The sequence below is a fragment of the Gorilla gorilla genome, chromosome 12, assembly GCF_029281585.2.
Source record: "Gorilla gorilla gorilla isolate KB3781 chromosome 12, NHGRI_mGorGor1-v2.1_pri, whole genome shotgun sequence".
Lineage (NCBI taxonomy): Eukaryota > Metazoa > Chordata > Mammalia > Primates > Hominidae > Gorilla > Gorilla gorilla.
Genome location: NC_073236.2, coordinates 10,266,253 through 10,288,030, shown reverse-complemented (window position 1 = coordinate 10,288,030; position 21,778 = coordinate 10,266,253).

The window sequence follows — 21,778 nt, the reverse complement described above, 5'->3', positions numbered from 1 at the left end:
TTCCATTCCATTGAATTACATTCCATTCCATTCCATTGAATTCCATTCCATTCCATTCCATTCCATGGAATTCCGTTCCATTCCATTCCATTCCGTTCCGTTCCATCCCGTTCCGTTCCGTTCCGTTCCGTTGCGTTCCGTTCCGTTCTACTAGGGTTGATTCCATTCTATTCCATTCCATTCCATTCGATTCCATTCGATTCCATTCGATTCCACTCCATTCCATTCCATAGAATTCCATTCCATTCCATTCCATTCCATTGAATTCCATTCCATTCCATTCCATTCCATTGAATTCCATTCCATTCCATTCCATTCCATTGAATTCCATTCCATTCCATTCCATTCCATTCCATTCCATTCCATTCCATTCTACTGGTGTCCATTCCATTCCATTCCATTCCATTCCATTCCATTCCATTCCATTCCATTCCACTCCACTCCACTCCACTCCACTCCATTCCACTCCACTCCACTCCGGTACATTCCATTCCATTCCATTCCATTCCATTCCATTCCATTCCGTGCTTCTCGGGTACATTCCGTTCCGTTCCATTCCATTCCATTCCATTCCATTCCATTCCGTTCCAGTGCACTCTACTCCACTCCACTCCACTCCACTCCACTCCGGTACATTCCATTCCATTCCATTCCATTCCATTCCATTTCCATTCCCATTCCATTTCCATTCCCGTTCCATTTCCATTCCCGTTTCTTTTCCATTCCCGTTCCATTTCCATTCCAGTTCCATTACCATTCCCGTTCCATTTCCATTCCCGATCCATTTCCATTCCCGTTCCATTTCCATTCCCGTTCCATTTCCATTCCCGTTCCGTTACCATTCCCGTTCCATTTCCGTTCCCGTTCCGTTTCCGTTCCCGTTCCATTTCCGTTCTCGTTCCGTTTCCGTTCCCGTTCCATTTCCATTCCCGTTCCATTTCCGTTCCCTTTCCATTTCCATTCCCGTTCCATTTCCATTCCCTTTCCATTTCCATTTCATTCCATTCCATTCTGCTCGGGTACATTCCATTCCATTCCATTGCATTCCATTCCGTTCTGCTCCTGTCCATTCCATTCCATTCCATTCCGTTCCATTCCGTTCTACTCGGGTAGATTCCATTCCATTCCATTCCATTCCATTCCATTCCATTCCATTCCATTCCATTCTACTGGTGTCCATTCCAATCCATTCCATTCCATTCCATTCCATTCCATTCCATTCCATTGCATTCCATTCCATTCCATTCCATTCCATTCCGTTCCGTTCTACTCGGTTACATTCCATTCAATTCCATTCCATTCCGTTCTACTCGGGTAGATTCCATTCCATTCCATTCCATTCCTTTCCATTCCATTGCATTCCATTGCATTGCATTGCACTCAATTCCATTCCATTCCATTCCATTCCATTCCATTCCATTCCATTCCATTCCGTTCCGTTCAACTCGGTTACATTCCATTCAATTACATTCCATTCCGTTCTACTCGGTTACATACCATTCCATTCCATTCCATTCCATTCCAATCCATTCCATTCCATTCCATTCCGTTCTACTCGTGTACATTCCATTCCATTCCACTCCATTCCATTCCATTCCATTCCATTCCATTCCATTCCATTCCGTTCTACTTTGGTACATTGCATTCCATTCCATTCCATTCCATTCCATTCCATTCCATTCCATTCCATTCCATTCCATTCTACTCAGGTTGATTCCATTCTATTCCATTCCATTCCATTCCATTCCATTCCATTCCATTCCATTCGATTCCATTCCATTCCATTCCATAGAATTCCATTCCATTCCATTCCATTCCATGGAATTCCATTCCATTCCATTCCATGGAATTCCATTCCATTCCATTCCATTCCATGGAATTCCATTCCATTCCATTCCATTCCATGGAATTCCATTCCATTCCATTCCATTCCATTCCATTCCATTCCATTCCATTCCATCCCATTCCATTCCATTCCATTCCATTCCGTTCTACTAGGGTTGATTCCATTCTATTCCATTCCATTCCATTCGATCCCATTTGATTCCATTCGATTCCATTCAATTCCATTCGATTCCATTCCATTCCACTCCATTCCATTCCATTGAATTCCATTCCATTCCATTCCATTCCATTCCATTCCATTCCATGGAATTCCATTCCATTCCATTCCATTCCATGGAATTCCATTCCATTCCATTCCATTCCATTCCATTCCATAGAATTCCATTCCATTCCATTCCATTCCATTGAATTCCGTTCCATTCCATTCCATTCCGTTCCGTTCCGTTCCGTTCCGTTCCGTTGCGTTCCGTTCCGTTCCGTTGTGTTCCGTTCCGTTCTACTCGGGATGATTCCATTCTATTCCATTCCATTCCAATCCATTCCATTCCATTCCATTGAATTCCATTCCATTCCATTCCATTCCATTCCATTCCATTCCATTCCATTGAATTCCATTCCATTCCATTCCATTCCATTCCATTCCATTCCATTCCATTCCATGGAATTCCATTCCATTCCAATCCATTCCATGGAATTCCGTTCCATTCCATTCCATTCCGTTCCGTTCCGTCCCGTTCCGTTCCGTTCCGTTCCGTTGCGTTCCGTTCCGTTCTACTCGGGTTGATTCCATTCTATTCCATTCCATTCCATTCGATTCCATTCGATTCCATTCGATTCCACTCCATTCCATTCCATAGAATTCCATTCCATTCCATTCCATTCCATTGAATTCCATTCCATTCCATTCCATTCCATTCTATTCCATTCCATTCCAATCCATTCCATTCCATTCCATTGAATTCCATTCCATTCCATTCCATTCCGTTCCATTCCATTCCATTGAATTCCATTCCATTCCATTCAATTCCATTCCATTCCATTCCATTCCATTGAATTCCATTCCATTCCATTCCATTCCATTCCATTCCATTCCATTCCATTCCATTCCATTCCATTTGAATTCCATTCCATTCCATTCCATTCCATTCCATTCCATTCCATTTGAATTCCATTCCATTCCAATCCATTCCATTCCATTCCATTCCATTCCATTCCATTCCATTCCATTCCATGGAATTCCATTCCATTCCATTCCATTCCATTCCATTCCATTGAATTCCATTCCATTCCATTCCATTCCATTCCATTCCATTCCATTCCATTCCATTGAATTCCATTCCGTTCCATTCCATTCCATTGAATTCCGTTCCATTCCACTCCATTCCATTCTGTTCCGTTCCGTTCCGTTCCGTTCCCTTCCGTTGCGTTCCGCTCCGTTCTACTCGGGTTGATTCCATTCTATTCCATTCCAGTCCATTCGATCCCATTCGATTGCATTCGATTCCATTCGATTCCATTCGATTCCACTCCATTCCATTCCATAGAATTCCATTCCATTCCATTCCATTCCATTCCATTCCATTCCATTGAATTCCATTCAATTCCATTCCATTCCATGGAATTCCATTCCATTCCATTCCATTCCAATCCATAGAATTCCATTCCATTCCATTCCATTCCATTGAATTCCGTTCCATTCCATTCCATTCCGTTCCGTTCCGTTCCGTTCCGTTCCGTTGCGTTGCGTTCCGTTCCGTTGTGTTCCGTTCCGTTCTACTCGGGTTGATTCCATTCTATTCCATTCCATTCCAAACCATTCCATTCCATTCCATTCCATTCCATTCCATTCCATTCCATTGAATTCCATTCCATTCCATTCCATTCCATGGAATTCCGTTCCATTCCATTCCATTCCGTTCCGTTCCATCCCGTTCCGTTCCGTTCCGTTCCGTTGCGTTCCGTTCCGTTCTACTAGGGTTGATTCCATTCTATTCCATTCCATTCCATTCGATTCCATTCGATTCCATTCGATTCCACTCCATTCCATTCCATAGAATTCCATTCCATTCCATTCCATTCCATTGAATTCCATTCCATTCCATTCCATTCCAATTCCATTCCATTCCATTCCATTCCATTGAATTCCATTCCATTCCATTCCATTCCATTCCATTCCATTCCATTCCATTCCATTCTACTGGTGTCCATTCCATTCCATTCCATTCCATTCCATTCCATTCCATTCCTTTCCATTCCATTGCATTCCATTGCATTCCATTCCATTCCATTCCATTCCATTCCATTCCATTCCACTCCACTCCACTCCACTCCACTCCATTCCACTCCACTCCACTCCGGTACATTCCATTCCATTCCATTCCATTCCATTCCATTCCATTCCATTCCGTGCTTCTCGGGTACATTCCGTTCCGTTCCATTCCATTCCATTCCATTCCATTCCGTTCCAGTGCACTCTACTCCACTCCACTCCACTCCACTCCACTCCGGTACATTCCATTCCATTCCATTCCATTCCATTCCATTCCATTTCCATTCCCATTCCATTTCCATTCCCGTTCCATTTCCATTCCCGTTTCTTTTCCATTCCCGTTCCATTTCCATTCCAGTTCCATTACCATTCCCGTTCCATTTCCATTCCCGATCCATTTCCATTCCCGTTCCTTTTCCATTCCCGTTCCATTTCCATTCCCGTTCCGTTACCATTCCCGTTCCATTTCCGTTCCCGTTCCGTTTCCGTTCCCGTTCCATTTCCGTTCTCGTTCCGTTTCCGTTCCCGTTCCATTTCCATTCCCGTTCCATTTCCGTTCCCGTTCCATTTCCATTCCCGTTCCATTTCCATTCCCTTTCCATTTCCATTTCATTCCATTCCGTTCTGCTCGGGTACATTCCATTCCATTCCATTGCATTCCATTCCGTTCTGCTCCTGTCCATTCCATTCCATTCCATTCCGTTCCATTCCGTTCTACTCGGGTAGATTCCATTCCATTCCATTCCATTCCATTCCATTCCATTCCATTCCATTCCATTCCATTCCATTCCATTCTACTGGTGTCCATTCCATTCCATTCCATTCCATTCCATTCCATTCCATTCCATTCCATTGCATTCCATTCCATTCCATTCCATTCCATTCCGTTCCGTTCTACTCGGTTCCATTCCATTCCATTCCATTCCATTCCATTCCATAGAATTCCATTCCATTCCATTCCATTCCATTGAATTCCGTTCCATTCCATTCCATTCCGTTCCGTTCCGTTCCGTTCCGTTCCGTTGCGTTCCGTTCCGTTCCGTTTTGTTCCGTTCCGTTCTACTCGGGTTGATTCCATTCTATTCCATTCCATTCCAATCCATTCCATTCCATTCCATTGAATTCCATTCCATTCCATTCCATTCCATTCCATTCCATTCCATTCCATTCCACTCCATTCCATTGAATTCCATTCCATTCCATTCCATTCCATTCCATTCCATTCCATTGAATTCCATTCCATTCCATTCCATTTCCATTCCCATTCCATTTCCATTCCCGTTCCATTTCCATTCCCGTTTCTTTTCCATTCCCGTTCCATTTCCATTCCAGTTCCATTACCATTCCCGTTCCATTTCCATTCCCGATCCATTTCCATTCCCGTTCCTTTTCCATTCCCGTTCCATTTCCATTCCCGTTCCGTTACCATTCCCGTTCCATTTCCGTTCCCGTTCCGTTTCCGTTCCCGTTCCATTTCCGTTCTCGTTCCGTTTCCGTTCCCGTTCCATTTCCATTCCCGTTCCATTTCCGTTCCCGTTCCATTTCCATTCCCGTTCCATTTCCATTCCCTTTCCATTTCCATTTCATTCCATTCCGTTCTGCTCGGGTACATTCCATTCCATTCCATTGCATTCCATTCCGTTCTGCTCCTGTCCATTCCATTCCATTCCATTCCGTTCCATTCCGTTCTACTCGGGTAGATTCCATTCCATTCCATTCCATTCCATTCCATTCCATTCCATTCCATTCTACTGGTGTCCATTCCATTCCATTCCATTCCATTCCATTCCATTCCATTCCATTCCATTGCATTCCATTCCATTCCATTCCATTCCATTCCGTTCCGTTCTACTCGGTTACATTCCATTCCATTCCATTCCATTCCATTCCATGGAATTCCATTCCATTCCATTCCATTCCATTCCATTCCATAGAATTCCACTCCATTCCATTCCATTCCATTGAATTCCGTTCCATTCCATTCCATTCCGTTCCGTTCGGTTCCGTTCCGTTCCGTTGCGTTCCGTTCCGTTCCGTTTTGTTCCGTTCCGTTCTACTCGGGTTGATTCCATTCTATTCCATTCCATTCCAATCCATTCCATTCCATTCCATTGAATTCCATTCCATTCCATTCCATTCCATTCCATTCCATTCCATTCCATTCCAATCCATTCCATGGAATTCCGTTCCATTCCATTCCATTCCGTTCCGTTCCGTCCCGTTCCGTTCCGTTCCGTTCCGTTGCGTTCCGTTCCGTTCTACTCGGGTTGATTCCATTCTATTCCATTCCATTCCATTCGATTCCATTCGATTCCATTCGATTCCACTCCATTCCATTCCATAGAATTCCATTCCATTCCATTGAATTCCATTCCATTCCATTCCATTCCATTGAATTCCATTCCATTCCATTCCATTCCATTGAATTCCATTCCATTCCATTCCATTCCATTCCATTCCATTCCATTCCATTCCATTCCATTCTACTGTTGTCCATTCCATTCCATTCCATTCCATTCCATTCCATTCCATTCCATTCCATTCCTTTCCATTCCATTGCATTCCATTGCATTCCATTCCATTCCATTCCATTCCATTCCATTCCATTCCATTCCATTCCGTGCTTCTCGGGTACATTCCGTTCCGTTCCATTCCATTCCATTCCATTCCATTCCGTTCCAGTGCACTCTACTCCACTCCACTCCACTCCACTCCGGTACATTCCATTCCATTCCATTCCATTCCATTTCCATTCCCATTCAATTTCCATTCCCGTTCCATTTCCATTCCCGTTTCTTTTCCATTCCCGTTCCATTTCCATTCCCGTTCCATTACCATTCCCGTTCCATTTCCATTCCCGATCCATTTCCATTCCCGTTCCTTTTCCATTCCCGTTCCATTTCCATTCCTGTTCCGTTACCATTCCCGTTCCATTTCCGTTCCCGTTCCGTTTCCGTTCCCGTTCCATTTCCCTTCTCGTTCCGTTTCCGTTCCCGTTCCATTTCCATTCCCGTTCTATTTCCGTTCCCGTTCCATTTCCATTCCCGTTCCATTTCCATTCCCTTTCCATTTCCATTTCATTCCATTCCGTTCTGCTCGGGTACATTCCATTCCATTCCATTGCATTCCATTCCGTTCTGCTCCTGTCAATTCCATTCCATTCCATTCCGTTCCATTCCGTTCTACTCGGGTAGATTCCATTCCATTCCATTCCATTCCATTCCATTCCATTCCATTCCATTCCATTCCATTCCATTCTACTGGTGTCCATTCCATTCCATTCCATTCCATTCCATTCCTTTCCATTCCATTGCATTCCATTCCATTCCATTCCATTCCATTCCATTCCGTTCCGTTCTACTCGGTTACATTCCATTCAATTCCATTCCATTCCGTTCTACTCGGGTAGATTCCATTCCATTCCATTCCATTCCTTTCCATTCCATTGCATTCCATTGCATTGCATTGCACTCAATTCCATTCCATTCCATTCCATTCCATTCCATTCCATTCCATTCCATTCCATTCCGTTCCGTTCAATCCGGTTACATTCCATTGAATTACATTCCATTCCGTTCTACTCGGTTACATTCCATTCCATTCCATTCCATTCCATTCCAATCCATTCCATTCCATTCCATTCCGTTCTACTCGGGTACATTCCATTCCATTCCATTCCATTCCATTCCATTCCATTCCATTCCGTTCTACTTTGGTACATTCCATTCCATTCCATTCCATTCCATTCCATTCCATTCCATTCCATTCCATTCGATTCCATTCCATTCCATTCCACTCCATTCCATGGAATTCCATTCCATTCCATTCCATTCCATTCCATTCCATTCCATTGAATTCCATTCCATTCCATTCCATTGAATTCCATTCCGTTCCATTCCATTCCATTGAATTCCATTCCATTCCATTCCATTCCATTCCATTCCATTCCATTCCATTGAATTCCATTCCATTCCATTCCATTCCATTCCATCCCATTCCATTCCATTCCATTCCATTCCGTTCTACTCGGGTTGATTCCATTCTATTCCATTCCATTCCATTCGATCCCATTTGATTCCATTCGATTCCATTCAATTCCATTCGATTCCATTCCATTCCACTCCATTCCATTCCATTGAATTCCATTCCATTCCATTCCATTCCATTCCATTGAATTCCATTCCATTCCATTCCATTGAATTCCATTCCGTTCCATTCCATTCCATTGAATTCCATTCCATTCCATTCCATTCCATTGAATTCCATTCCATTCCATTCCATTGAATTCCGTTCCATTCCATTCCATTCCGTTCCGTTCCGTTCCGTTCCGTTCCGTTGCGTTCCGTTCCGTTCCGTTGTGTTCCGTTCCGTTCTACTCGGGATGATTCCATTCTATTCCATTCCATTCCAATCCATTCCATTCCATTCCATTGAATTCCATTCCATTCCATTCCATTCCATTCCATTCCATTGAATTCCATTCCATTCCATTCCATTCCATTCCATTCCATTCCATTGAATTCCATTCCATTCCAATCCATTCCATGGAATTCCGTTCCATTCCATTCCATTCCGTTCCGTTCCGTCCCGTTCCGTTCCGTTCCGTTCCGTTGCGTTCCGTTCCGTTCCGTTGTGTTCCGTTCCGTTCTAATCGGGTTGATTCCATTCTATTCCATTCCATTCCAATCCATTCCATTCCATTCCATTCCATTCCATTCCATTCCATGGAATTCCATTCCATTCCATTCCATTCCATGGAATTCCGTTCCATTCCATTCCATTCCGTTCCGTTCCATCCCGTTCCGTTCCGTTCCGTTCCGTTGCGTTCCGTTCCGTTCTACTCGGGTTGATTCCATTCTATTCCATTCCATTCCATTCGATTCCATTCGATTCCATTCGATTCCACTCCATTCCATTCCATAGAATTCCATTCCATTCCATTCCATTCCATTGAATTCCATTCCATTCCATTCCATTCCATTCTATTCCATTCCATTCCAATCCATTCTATTCCATTCCATTGAATTCCATTCCATTCCATTCCATTCCATTCCATTCCATTGAATTCCATTCCATTCCATTCCATTCCATTCCATTCCATTCCATTCCATTCCATTGAATTCCATTCCATTCCAATCCATTCCATGGAATTCCGTTCCATTCCATTCCATTCCGTTCCGTTCCGTCCCGTTCCGTTCCGTTCCGTTCCGTTGCGTTCCGTTCCGTTCCGTTGTGTTCCGTTCCGTTCTACTCGGGTTGATTCCATTCTATTCCATTCCATTCCAATCCATTCCATTCCATTCCATTCCATTCCATTCCATTCCATTGAATTCCATTCCATTCCATTCCATTCCATGGAATTCCGTTCCATTCCATTCCATTCCGTTCCGTTCCATCCCGTTCCGTTCCGTTCCGTTCCATTGCGTTCCGTTCCGTTCTACTCGGGTTGATTCCATTCTATTCCATTCCATTCCATTCGATTCCATTCGATTCCATTCGATTCCACTCCATTCCATTCCATAGAATTCCATTCCATTCCATTCCATTCCATTGAATTCCATTCCATTCCATTCCATTCCATTCTATTCCATTCCATTCCAATCCATTCCATTCCATTCCATTGCATTCCATTCCATTCCATTCCATTCCATTCCATTCCATTCCATTGAATTCCATTCCATTCCATTCCATTCCATGGAATTCCGTTCCATTCCATTCCATTCCGTTCCGTTCCGTCCCGTTCCGTTCCGTTCCGTTCCGTTGCATTCCGTTCCGTTCTACTCGGGTTGATTCCATTCTATTCCATTCCATTCCATTCGATTCCATTCGATTCCATTCGATTCCACTCCATTCCATTCCATAGAATTCCATTACATTCCATTCCATTCCATTGAATTCCATTCCATTCCATTCCATTCCATAGAATTCCATTCCATTCCATTCCATTCCATTGAATTCCATTCCATTCCATTCCATTCCATTCCATTCCATTGCATTCCATTCCATTCCATTCCATTCTACTGGTGTCCATTCCATTCCATTCCATTCCATTCCATTCCATTCCTTTCCATTCCATTGCATTCCATTGCATTCCATTCCATTCCATTCCGTTCCATTCCATTCCATTCCACTCCACTCCACTCCACTCCACTCCATTCCACTCCACTCCACTCCGGTATATTCAATTCCATTCCATTCCATTCCATTCCATTCCGTGCTTCTCGGGTACATTCCGTTCCGTTCCATTCCATTCCATTCCATTCCATTCCGTTCCAGTGCACTCTACTCCACTCCACTCCACTCCACTCCACTCTGGTACATTCCATTCCATTCCATTCCATTCCATTTCCATTCCCATTCCATTTCCATTCCCGTTCCATTTCCATTCCCGTTTCTTTTCCATTCCCGTTCCATTTCCATTCCAGTTCCATTACCATTCCCGTTCCATTTCCATTCCCGATCCATTTCCATTCCCGTTCCATTTCCATTCCCGTTCCATTTCCATTCCCGTTCCATTACCATTCCCGTTCCATTTCCGTTCCCGTTCCGTTTCCGTTCCCGTTCCATTTCCGTTCTCGTTCCGTTTCCGTTCCCGTTCCATTTCCATTCCCGTTCCATTTCCGTTCCCGTTCCATTTCCATTCCCGTTCCATTTCCATTCCCTTTCCATTTCCATTTCATTCCATTCCGTTCTGCTCGGGTACATTCCATTCCATTCCATTGCATTCCATTCCGTTCTGCTCCTGTCCATTCCATTCCATTCCATTCCGTTCCATTCCGTTCTACTCGGGTAGATTCCATTCCATTCCATTCCATTCCATTCCATTCCATTCCATTCCATTCCATTCCATTCTACTGGTGTCCATTCCATTCCATTCCATTCCATTCCATTCCATTCCATTGCATTCCATTCCATTCCATTCCATTCCATTCCATTCCATTCCGTTCCGTTCTACTCGGTTACATTCCATTCAATTCCATTCCATTCCGTTCTACTCGGGTAGATTCCATTCCATTCCATTCCATTCCTTTCCATTCCATTGCATTCCATTGCATTGCATTGCACTCAATTCCATTCCATTCCATTCCATTCCATTCCATTCCATTCCATTCCATTCCATTCCGTTCCGTTCAATCCGGTTACATTCCATTGAATTACATTCCATTCCGTTCTACTCGGTTACATTCCATTCCATTCCATTCCATTCCATTCCAATCCATTCCATTCCATTCCATTCCGTTCTACTCGGGTACATTCCATTCCATTCCATTCCATTCCATTCCATTCCATTCCATTCCATTCCGTTCTACTTTGGTACATTCCATTCCATTCCATTCCATTCCATTCCATTCCATTCCATTACATTCCATTCCATTCGATTCCATTCCATTCCATTCCACTCCATTCCATGGAATTCCATTCCATTCCATTCCATTCCATTCCATTCCATTCCATTGAATTCCATTCCATTCCATTCCATTGAATTCCATTCCGTTCCATTCCATTCCATTGAATTCCATTCCATTCCATTCCATTCCATTCCATTCCATTCCATTCCATTGAATTCCATTCCATTCCATTCCATTCCATTCCATCCCATTCCATTCCATTCCATTCCATTCCGTTCTACTCGGGTTGATTCCATTCTATTCCATTCCATTCCATTCGATCCCATTTGATTCCATTCGATTCCATTCAATTCCATTCGATTCCATTCCATTCCACTCCATTCCATTCCATGGAATTCCATTCCATTCCATTCCATTCCATTCCATTGAATTCCATTCCATTCCATTCCATTGAATTCCATTCCGTTCCATTCCATTCCATTGAATTCCATTCCATTCCATTCCATTCCATTGAATTCCATTCCATTCCATTCCATTGAATTCCGTTCCATTCCATTCCATTCCGTTCCGTTCCGTTCCGTTCCGTTCCGTTGCGTTCCGTTCCGTTCCGTTGTGTTCCGTTCCGTTCTACTCGGGATGATTCCATTCTATTCCATTCCATTCCAATCCATTCCATTCCATTCCATTGAATTCCATTCCATTCCATTCCATTCCATTCCATTCCATTGAATTCCATTCCATTCCATTCCATTCCATTCCATTCCATTCCATTCCATTCCATTCCATTGAATTCCATTCCATTCCAATCCATTCCATGGAATTCCGTTCCATTCCATTCCATTCCGTTCCGTTCCGTCCCGTTCCGTTCCGTTCCGTTCCGTTGCGTTCCGTTCCGTTCCGTTGTGTTCCGTTCCGTTCTACTCGGGTTGATTCCATTCTATTCCATTCCATTCCAATCCATTCCATTCCATTCCATTCCATTCCATTCCATTCCATTGAATTCCATTCCATTCCATTCCATTCCATGGAATTCCGTTCCATTCCATTCCATTCCGTTCCGTTCCATCCCGTTCCGTTCCGTTCCGTTCCGTTGCGTTCCGTTCCGTTCTACTCGGGTTGATTCCATTCTATTCCATTCCATTCCATTCGATTCCATTCGATTCCATTCGATTCCACTCCATTCCATTCCATAGAATTCCATTCCATTCCATTCCATTCCATTGAATTCCATTCCATTCCATTCCATTCCATTCTATTCCATTCCATTCCAATCCATTCCATTCCATTCCATTCCATTCCATTGCATTCCATTCCATTCCATTCCATTCCATTCCATTCCATTCCATTGAATTCCATTCCATTCCATTCCATTCCATGGAATTCCGTTCCATTCCATTCCATTCCGTTCCATTCCGTCCCGTTCCGTTCCGTTCCGTTCCGTTGCATTCCGTTCCGTTCTACTCGGGTTGATTCCATTCTATTCCATTCCATTCCATTCGATTCCATTCGATTCCATTCGATTCCACTCCATTCCATTCCATAGAATTCCATTCCATTCCATTCCATTCCATTGAATTCCATTCCATTCCATTCCATTCCATAGAATTCCATTCCATTCCATTCCATTCCATTGAATTCCATTCCATTCCATTCCATTCCATTCCATTCCATTCCATTCCATTCCATTCCATTCCATTCTACTGGTGTCCATTCCATTCCATTCCATTCCATTCCATTCCATTCCATTCCATTCCATTCCTTTCCATTCCATTGCATTCCATTGCATTCCATTCCATTCCATTCCGTTCCATTCCATTCCATTCCACTCCACTCCACTCCACTCCACTCCATTCCACTCCACTCCACTCCGGTATATTCAATTCCATTCCATTCCATTCCATTCCATTCCGTGCTTCTCGGGTACATTCCGTTCCGTTCCATTCCATTCCATTCCATTCCATTCCGTTCCAGTGCACTCTACTCCACTCCACTCCACTCCACTCCACTCCGGTACATTCCATTCCATTCCATTCCATTCCATTCCATTCCGTGCTTCTCGGGTACATTCCGTTCCGTTCCATTCCATTCCATTCCATTCCATTCCGTTCCAGTGCACTCTACTCCACTCCACTCCACTCCACTCCACTCTGGTACATTCCATTCCATTCCATTCCATTCCATTTCCATTCCCATTCCATTTCCATTCCCGTTCCATTTCCATTCCCGTTTCTTTTCCATTCCCGTTCCATTTCCATTCCAGTTCCATTACCATTCCCGTTCCATTTCCATTCCCGATCCATTTCCATTCCCGTTCCATTTCCATTCCCGTTCCATTTCCATTCCCGTTCCATTACCATTCCCGTTCCATTTCCGTTCCCGTTCCGTTTCCGTTCCCGTTCCATTTCCGTTCCCGTTCCGTTTCCGTTCCCGTTCCATTTCCGTTCTCGTTCCGTTTCCGTTCCCGTTCCATTTCCATTCCCGTTCCATTTCCGTTCCCGTTCCATTTCCATTCCCGTTCCATTTCCATTCCCTTTCCATTTCCATTTCATTCCATTCCGTTCTGCTCGGGTACATTCCATTCCATTCCATTGCATTCCATTCCGTTCTGCTCCTGTCCATTCCATTCCATTCCATTCTGTTCCATTCCGTTCTACTCGGGTAGATTCCATTCTATTCCATTCCATTCCATTCCATTCCATTCCATTCCATTCCATTCCATTCCATTCTACTGGTGTCCATTCCATTCCATTCCATTCCATTCCATTCCATTCCATTCCATTCCATTCCATTCCATTCCATTCCATTCCATTGAATTCCATTCCATTCCATTCCATTCAATTGAATTCCGTTCCATTCCATTCCATTCCGTTCCGTTCCGTCCCGTTCCGTTCCGTTCCGTTGCGTTCCGTTCCGTTCAACTAGGGTTGATTCCATTCTATTCAATTCCATTCCATTCCATTCTACACGGGTTGATCATTCCATTCCGTTCCGTTCCGTTCCGTTCCGTTCCGTTCCGTACCGTTCTACTCGGGTTGATTCCATTCTATTCCATTCCATTCCATTCGATTCCATTCGACTCCATTCCATTCCATTCCATTCCATTCCATTCCATTCCATTCCATTGCATTCCATTCCACTCCAATCCATTCCATTCCATTCCATTCCATTACATTCCATTCCGTTCCGTTCCGTTCCGTTCCGTTCCGTTGCGTTCCGTTCCGTTCTACTCGGGTTGATTCCATTCTATTCCATTCCATTCCATTTGACTCCATTCGATTCCATTCCATTCCATTGCATTGAATTCCATTCCATTCCATTCCATTCCATTCCATTCCATTCCATTCCATTCCACTCCATTGAATTCCATTCCATTCCATTCCATTCCATTCCATTCCATTCCATTCCACTCCATTCCATTACACTCCACTGCACTCCACTCCACTCCACTCCACTCCATTCCACTCCCTTCCATTCCATTAAATTGAATTCCATTACATTCCATTCCATTCCATTCCATTCCATTCCATTCCATTCCATTCCACTCCATTCCATTCCACTCCACTCCACTCCACTCCACTCCACTCCATTCCATTCCCTTCCATTCCATTCAATTGAATTGCATTGAATTCCATTCCATTCCATTCCATAACATTTCATTCCATTCCATTCCATTCCATTCCATTCCATTCCATTCCATTCCGTTCTACTCGGGTTGATTCCATTCTATTCCATTCCATTCCATTCGATTCCATTAGATTCCATTCGATTCCATTCGATTCCATTCGTTTCCATTCCATTCCATTCCATTCTATTCCATTGAATTCCATTCCATTCCATTCCATTCCATTCCATTCCATTGCATTCCATTCCATTGAATTCCATTGAATTCCATTCCATTCCATGGAATTCCATTCCATTCCATTCCATTCCATTCCATAGAATTCCATTCCATTCCATTCCATTCCATGGAATTCCGTTCCATTCCATTCCATTCCGTTCCGTTCCGTTCCGTTCCGTTCCGTTGCGTTCCGTTCCGTTCCGTTGTGTTCCGTTCCGTTCTACTCGGGTTGATTCCATTCTATTCCATTCCATTCCAATCCATTCCATTCCATTCCATTGAATTCCATTCCATTCCATTCCATTCCATTCCATTCCATTCCATTCCATTGAATTCCATTCCATTCCATTCCATTCCATTCCATTCCATTGAATTCCATTCCATTCCATTCCATTCCATGGAATTCCGTTCCATTCCATTCCATTCCGTTCCGTTCCGTCCCGTTCCGTTCCGTTCCGTTCCGTTGCGTTCCGTTCCGTTCTACTCGGGTTGATTCCATTCTATTCCATTCCATTCCATTCGATTCCATTCGATTCCATTCGATTCCACTCCATTCCATTCCATAGAATTCCATTCCATTCCATTCCATTCCATTGAATTCCATTCCATTCCATTCCATTCCATAGAATTCCATTCCATTCCATTCCATTCCATTGAATTCCATTCCATTCCATTCCATTCCATTCCATTCCATTCCATTCCATTCCATTCCATTCCATTCCATTCTACTGGTGTCCATTCCATTCCATTCCATTCCATTCCATTCCATTCCATTCCTTTCCATTCCATTGCATTCCATTGCATTCCATTCCATTCCATTCCGTTCCATTCCATTCCATTCCACTCCACTCCACTCCACTCCACTCCATTCCACTCCACTCCACTCCGGTACATTCAATTCCATTCCATTCCATTCCATTCCATTCCATTCCATTCCGTGCTTCTCGGGTACATTCCGTTCCGTTCCATTCCATTCCATTCCATTCCATTCCGTTCCAGTGCACTCTACTCCACTCCACTCCACTCCACTCCTTTCTGGTACATTCCATTCCATTCCATTCCATTCCATTTCCATTCCCATTCCATTTCCATTCCCGTTCCATTTCCATTCCCGTTTCTTTTCCATTCCCGTTCCATTTCCATTCCAGTTCCATTACCATTCCCGTTCCATTTCCATTCCCGATCCATTTCCATTCCCGTTCCATTTCCATTCCCGTTCCATTTCCATTCCCGTTCCATTACCATTCCCGTTCCATTTCCGTTCCCGTTCCGTTTCCGTTCCCGTTCCATTTCCGTTCTCGTTCCGTTTCCGTTCCCGTTCCATTTCCATTCCCGTTCCGTTTCCGTTCCCGTTCCATTTCCATTCCCGTTCCATTTCCATTCCCTTTCCATTTCCATTTCATTCCATTCCGTTCTGCTCGGGTACATTCCATTCCATTCCATTGCATTCCATTCCGTTCTGCTCCTGTCCATTCCATTCCATTCCATTCCGTTCCATTCCGTTCTACTCGGGTAGATTCCATTCCATTCCATTCCATTCCATTCCATTCCATTCCATTCCATTCCATTCCATTCCATTCCATTCTACTGGTGTCCATTCCATTCCATTCCATTCCATTCCATTCCATTCCATTCCATTCCATTGAATTCCATTCCATTCCATTCCATTCAATTGAATTCCGTTCCATTCCATTCCATTCCGTTCCGTTCCGTCCCGTTCCGTTCCGATCCGTTGCGTTCCGTTCCGTTCAACTAGGGTTGATTCCATTCTATTCAATTCCATTCCATTCCATTCTACACGGGTTGATCATTCCATTCCGTTCCGTTCCGTTCCGTTCCGTTCCGTTCCGTACCGTTCTACTCGGGTTGATTCCATTCTATTCCATTCCATTCCATTCGATTCCATTCGACTCCATTCCATTCCATTCCATTCCATTCCATTCCATTCCATTGCATTCCATTCCACTCCATTCCATTCCATTCCATTCCATTCCATTACATTCCATTCCGTTCCGTTCCGTTCCGTTCCGTTCCGTTGCGTTCCGTTCCGTTCTACTCGGGTTGATTCCATTCTATTCCATTCCATTCCATTTGACTCCATTCGATTCCATTCCATTCCATTGCAATGAATTCCATTCCATTCCATTCCATTCCATTCCATTCCATTCCATTCCACTCCATTGAATTCCATTCCATTCCATTCCATTCCATTCCATTCCATTCCATTCCACTCCATTCCATTACACTCCACTGCACTCCACTCCACTCCACTCCACTCCATTCCACTCCCTTCCATTCCATTAAATTGAATTCCGTTCCATTCCATTCCATTCCATTCCATTCCATTCCATTCCACTCCATTCCATTCCACTCCACTCCACTCCACTCCACTCCACTCCATTCCATTCCCTTCCATTCCATTCAATTGAATTGCATTGAATTCCATTCCATTCCATTACATAACATTTCATTCCATTCCATTCCATTCCATTCCATTCCATTCCATTCCATTCCGTTCTACTCGGGTTGATTCCATTCTATTCCATTCCATTCCATTCGATTCCATTAGATTCCATTCGATTCCATTCGATTCCATTCGTTTCCATTCCATTCCATTCAATTCTATTCCATTGAATTACATTCCATTCCATTCCATTCCATTCCATTCCATTGCATTCCATTCCATTGAATTCCATTGAATTCCATTCCATTCCATGGAATTCCATTCCATTCCATTCCATTCCATTCCATAGAATTCCATTCCATTCCATTCCATTCCATTGAATTCCGTTCCATTCCATTCCATTCCGTTCCGTTCCGTTCCGTTCCGTTCCGTTGCGTTCCGTTCCGTTCCGTTGTGTTCCGTTCCGTTCTACTCGGGTTGATTCCATTTTATTCCATTCCATTCCATTCGATTCCATTCCATTCCATTGAATTCCATTCCATTCCATTCCATTCCATTCCATTCCATTGAATTCCATTCCATTCCATTCCATTCCATTCCATTCCATTCCATTCCATTGAATTCCATTCCATTCCATTCCATTCCATTCCATTCCATTCCATTGAATTCCATTCCATTCCATTCCATTCCATGGAATTCCGTTCCATTCCATTCCATTCCGTTACGTTCCGTCCCGTTCCGTTCCGTTCCGTTCCGTTGCGTTCCGTTCCGTTCTCCTCGGGTTGATTCCATTCTATTCCATTCCATTCCATTCGATTCCATTCGATTCCATTCGATTCCACTCCATTCCATTCCATAGAATTCCATTCCATTCCATTCCATTCCATTGAATTCCATTCCATTCCATTCCATTCCATTGAATTCCATTCCATTCCATTCCATTCCATTGAATTCCATTCCATTCCATTCCATTCCATTCCATTCCATTCCATTCCATTCCATTCCATTCTACTGTTGTCCATTCCATTCCATTCCATTCCATTCCATTCCATTCCTTTCCATTCCATTGCATTCCATTGCATTCCATTCCATTCCATTCCATTCCATTCCAATCCACTCCACTCCACTCCACTCCATTCCACTCCACTCCACTCCGGTACATTCCATTCCATTCCATTCCATTCCATTCCATTCCATTCCATTCCGTGCTTCTCGGGTACATTCCGTTCCGTTCCATTCCATTCCATTCCATTCCATTCCGTTCCAGTGCACTCTACTCCACTCCACTCCACTCCACTCCACTCTGGTACATTCCATTCCATTCCATTCCATTCCATTTTCATTCCCATTCCATTTCCATTCCCGTTCCATTTCCATTCCCGTTTCTTTTCCATTCCCGTTCCATTTCCATTCCAGTTCCATTACCATTCCCGTTCCATTTCCATTCCCGATCCATTTCCATTCCCGTTCCATTTCCATTCCCGTTCCATTTCCATTCCCGTTCCATTACCATTCCCGTTCCATTTCCGTTCCCGTTCCGTTTCCGTTCCCGTTCCATTTCCGTTCTCGTTCCGTTTCCGTTCCCGTTCCATTTCCATTCCCGTTCCATTTCCGTTCCCGTTCCATTTCCATTCCCGTTCCATTTCCATTCCCTTTCCATTTCCATTTCATTCCATTCCGTTCTGCTCGGGTACATTCCATTCCATTCCATTGCATTCCATTCCGTTCTGCTCCTGTCCATTCCATTCCATTCCATTCCGTTCCATTCCGTTCTACTCGGGTAGATTCCATTCCATTCCATTCCATTCCATTCCATTCCATTCCATTCCATTCCATTCCATTCTACTGGTGTCCATTCCATTCCATTCCATTCCATTCCATTCCATTCCATTCCATTCCATTGAATTCCAATCCATTCCATTCCATTCAATTGAATTCCGTTCCATTCCATTCCATTCCGTTCCGTTCCGTCCCGTTCCGTTCCGTTCCGTTCCGTTCCGTTGCGTTCCGTTCCGTTCTACTCGGGTTGATTAAATTCTATTCCATTCCATTCTATTCGATTCCATTCAATTCCAATCGATTCCATTCGATTCCAATCGATTCCATTGAATTCCATTCCATTCCATTCCATTCCATTGAATTCCGTTGCATTATATTCCATTCCGTTCCGTTCCGTCCCGTTCCGTTCCGTTCCGTTCCGTTGCGTGCCGTTCCGTTCTACTCGGGTTGATTCCATTCCATTCCATTCCATTCCATTCCATTCCATTCCATTCCATTCCATTGAATTCCATTCCATTCCATTCCATTCCATTCCATTCCATTCCATTCCATTCCGTTCTACTCGGGTTGATTCCATTCTATTCCATTCCATTCCATTCGATCTCATTCGATTCCATTCGATTCCATTCGATTCCACTCCATTCCATTCCATTGAATTCCATTCCATTCCATTCCATTCCATTCCATTCCATTCCATTGATTTCCATTCCATTCCATTCCATTCCATTCCATTCCATTCCATTCCATTGAATACCATTCCATTCCATTGAATTCCATTCCATTCCATTCCATTCCATTCCATTCCATTCCATTGAATTCCATTCCATTCCATTGAATTCCATTCCATTCCATTCCATTCCATTGAATTCCGTTCCATTCCATTCCATTCCATTCCATTCCATTGAATTCCATTCCATTCCATTCCATAGAATTCCGTTCCATTCCATTCCATTCCATTCCATTCCATTCCATTCCATTCCATTGAATTCAATTCCATTTCATTCCATTCCTTTCCATTGAATTCCATTCTGTTCCATTCCATTCCTTTGAATTCCGTTCCATTCCATTCCATTCCATTCCTTTCCTTTCCGTTCCGTTCCGTTCCGTTCCGTTGCGTTCCACTCCGTTCTACTCGGGTTGATTCCATTCTATTCCATTCCATTCCATTCGATCCCATTCGATTCCATTCGATTCCATTCGATTCCATTCGATTCCACTCCATTCCATTCCATAGAATTCCATTCCATTCCATTCCATTTGAATTCCATTCCATTCCATTCCATTGAATTCCATTCCATTCCATTCCATTCCATTGAATTCCATTCCATTCCATTCCATTCCATTGAATTCCGTTCCTTTCCATTCCATTCCGTTCCGTTCCGTTCCGTTCCGTTCCGTTGCGTTCCGTTCCGTTCCGTTGCGTTCCGTTCTACTCGGGTTGATTCCATTCTATTCCATTCCATTCCATTCCATTCCATTCCATTCCATGCCATTCCATTCCATTCCATTGAATTCCATTCCATTCCATTCCATTCCATTGAATTCCATTCCATTCCATTCCATTCCATTCTATTCCATTCCATTCCAATCCATTCCATTCCATTCCATTCCATTGCATTCCATTCCATTCCATTCCATTCCATTCCATTGAATTCCATTCCATTCCATTCCATTCCATGGAATTCCGTTCCATTCCATTCCATTCCGTTCCGTTCCGTCCCGTTCCGTTCCGTTCCGTTCCGTTGCATTCCGTTCCGTTCTACTCGGGTTGATTCCATTCTATTCCATTCCATTCCATTCGATTCCATTCGATTCCATTCGATTCCACTCCATTCCATTCCATAGAATTCCATTCCATTCCATTCCATTCCATTGAATTCCATTCCATTCCATTCCATTCCATTGAATTCCATTCCATTCCATTCCATTCCATTCCATTCCATTCCATTCCATTCCATTCCATTCTACTGGTGTCCATTCCATTCCATTCCATTCCATTCCATTCCATTCCATTCCATTCCATTCTTTTCCATTCCATTGCATTCCATTGCATTCCATTCCATTCCATTCCGTTCCATTCCATTCCATTCCACTCCACTCCACTCCACTCCACTCCATTCCACTCCACTCCACTCCGGTATATTCAATTCCATTCCATTCCATTCCATTCCATTCCGTGCTTCTCGGGTACATTCCGTTCCGTTCCATTCCATTCCATTCCATTCCATTCCGTTCCAGTGCACTCTACTCCACTCCACTCCACTCCACTCCACTCCGGTACATTCCATTCCATT